We start from the raw sequence: 2,926 nt of genomic DNA, 5'->3' as shown, positions 1-2,926 counted from the left end.
CTCCTAAAGTGTTAACTCGCATTTTGTTCCCAGAAAATTCTGCCATGATTTCAGTGCAGGAATCTACTGGGGATGTAGATTTCTCTGCCACTCTTAGTGCATCCATTTGGCTTGGCCCCTGACCCTTGTAGCATAGTGGCACCTATTTTGTCTAAGGTATCACCATGTTGGAGCAGTTTCAGTTAGAGAAGTTATTTGTATTCTGTGCCTAAACACTGTTGTGCAGCATTGTTGATGGAGAACAGCCAACTCCCGGGATAGAATGCTGCAGGTGAAGTTCTCCTGAGCGAACCTTCAGCAGAACAAAGTTCAGTTTTCATGTAAGTGGCCACACCCTCTGCTATCTTTGTGGCTGTTGCTGGATTTGGCTTGTTCTAGAAAGTACTTTGGGATCCTTCAAAGGAAAGGGTACTATGTAACCGGAAGAGAGGATTTGCTCTTCCTGGCCGTGTTTGGATGAATCCACTGACCGGCCACAACCATTCTCCAATAAGGAAGCACTTCCTGGTGAGCCCTTTCCTAGTCCTGAAGGCATTCTAGCAAATTCCTCCTTCCCAGGCGTTGGGTACACTGTTGGGTTTGGAATGACTGCTCAGGAAAGTCTGGGAGAAGGGAGGGTACCGTCCGCCAGGCACTGCTACTGTAATCATTGATTCACATCTGGCATGAAAGGAGGGATTAGAAAGGGCTGGCCTTTTCACACCACTAGCCTGCCTTCCTGTCACCAAAACCAGTGCTGCTGAGAGGCAGCCTGGCCCCGAAAGCCTGTGCAGGGTCAGTGTTCGAGCAGCACATCATAGCCATGTTCTGCACATTGCCCCGAAAGCGCTGTTACGGGCCATTGCCAAAGACAGGCTACTTACTGAGCAAGATGGACCATGGTCTGACCCAGTGTGGCAGCTCCTAAATTCTTTTGTTAGCTTGTTAGGAACGGCCCCATTAAACTGGCTTCACTTCTGACTGCAAAACTTAATATCCTGTTCAGCTTCAGAGAATAAATGAAACTATTTTGTACGTCAGTCCCCAGCCGGCTTTGTTAAAAGGCCTCCAGGGTTTTCAAGGCAAGGCAAAGTGCATTAGCACTTTTGACCATTAAAGTAGCAATATAGACATTGTCCAATTTAAGCTAATGACCGGACAGAGCTTGAATAAAACAAATGCTAAAGCAGGGCTGCATCCATCGGAGAGCCTGTGCAAAGACGAATGAGCCTGCACACACACGTTTTCGGCTGGCTTGTGCTGCATCCTGTAGGCCAATAAGTGCAGCCCCAATGTAATCTGGTTCTGAATTACCAGGGTGTGTCTAGATAAACAATTGCACCTCAGTTTGCTGCTTTTTCACTGGGCACCGGGTGAGTGCACAACAGGCCACCTATCCATGTGGACTTGGGATGTCAACATATAGTCGACTACACGATTCACCGATAATCCTGGGTTTATCAGTTAATCCTATCAACTATATACACTTTCCCCCTCTGTATCAGGGCGGAGGGGTGGAGATGGGAGGCTCAGCCTCTGTTTGCGGCGGAGCTTGGGGGCCCCCCGCGCATAGGGGCTGCTGCGGCCTCGCATTGGTGCCTCATATCAGAAGCAGCAGAACGGGGCGGCAGGCGGGAGCCAGTCTATGCAGGGAGCAGATTTTAAACTAGCTCCCCTTGTGGCCCGGTTCCCACCTGACACCCTGCGCTGCTTCCTCCGTAGGCAGCAGGGGGCTCCCTGGCAGTGCTGCTGGCCCCACCCCTTGGGACTATCAAATAATCACATAACAGCTACGATTTGATGCGGTTACACAATTGTTCGATTAATCGGTATCTAAAACATCCCTAATGTGGACCCTGCTGCTGCTCCTAGAATGTTCCTTGGTGCACTTTGGTTTCCTGTTTCAGAGCGTAGTGGATCACACAGCACTTGGGAAGTGTTAGTGTGCAGTACCAGGGTCTGCAGGGCGGGCTAGCTAGCACACCCCTGCCTCCTGTGCACTAGCAGTTCATCTAGAGAAGCCCTTGAATGGTGATCGTTGCAAATAGTGTTGGTCCCTTTTTAGGCCACGTTTAAAACCCCATATGCTGCCGCCCACTAGACCATGGGTTCCCAAACAGGGGGGTACGAGGCGACCCAGCCCCCCCCGTCAATCCCACCCCAAGTTTTGCTGCTATTTTTTTGGGAGGGGGGGCATGAGGGTTTCTCAAAAATCAGAAAGGGGGCGTGATGTGGAAAAGTTTGAGAACCACTGACATAGACTCTACTTGGTGGTAGTCACCTCACACTGTCCTTAGCCATCAGGCGTTCGTGTTGATTGCCCTTCGCTGATCGGATGGCTGAGTTGGGGCTTCTCTCAGTGAGCATGTGGTCCTTAGATTTACTTAGGCCCGGTGGTCCCGTGATGAAACCACCACCGTTACCACTAATTGGGCCTCTTGGTACCCTCAGCAGAAGCAGTGACGGTTGCAGGAGTGTGGAGCGTGACCTGTGTGGAGCGTGAGCGAGGCCAGCTTTGAGGCATGCGTTTCCAGAGGTGTCTTCACGCTGCCTGGGCAGACCCAGAGTTGCTACTGTCTGATCCTTCCCACAAACTTTTTTTTTTTAAATTGGCCCTGTTGAAGTTACTCCCCTGAGACCTTCCAGATCTCCTTGCTTTGGTGACAGGGCCAACGGGCCGTTCCCCTCTTTCCTGGCTCGGTGCCTACGGTCACAGTGAGAGAGCCCAGGCAGTGTTTTCCGCTGGGGAGCCCGTTCTGCTAGGACCCATCAGAACTGATCCCGTCATGCTGGCCTCTTGTTTCTCCTGTTAGGATGCTGCTGGTGATGAGAGAGGGGAATGTTTAACTGGTCAGCCTCACTCTGACTGGTTAAGGTTATCCAGTGGGGGCTGGACGGGCCTCTCCCTGCCTGCTGTGGGCAGAAGGTTGCAGCAGCCCCTGCCTGG

Source organism: Pelodiscus sinensis, chromosome 13 (genome assembly GCF_052426305.1).
Source record: "Pelodiscus sinensis isolate ZL-2025 chromosome 13, ASM5242630v1, whole genome shotgun sequence".
Lineage (NCBI taxonomy): Eukaryota > Metazoa > Chordata > Testudines > Trionychidae > Pelodiscus > Pelodiscus sinensis.
Note: the sequence above shows the minus strand (reverse complement) of the source record.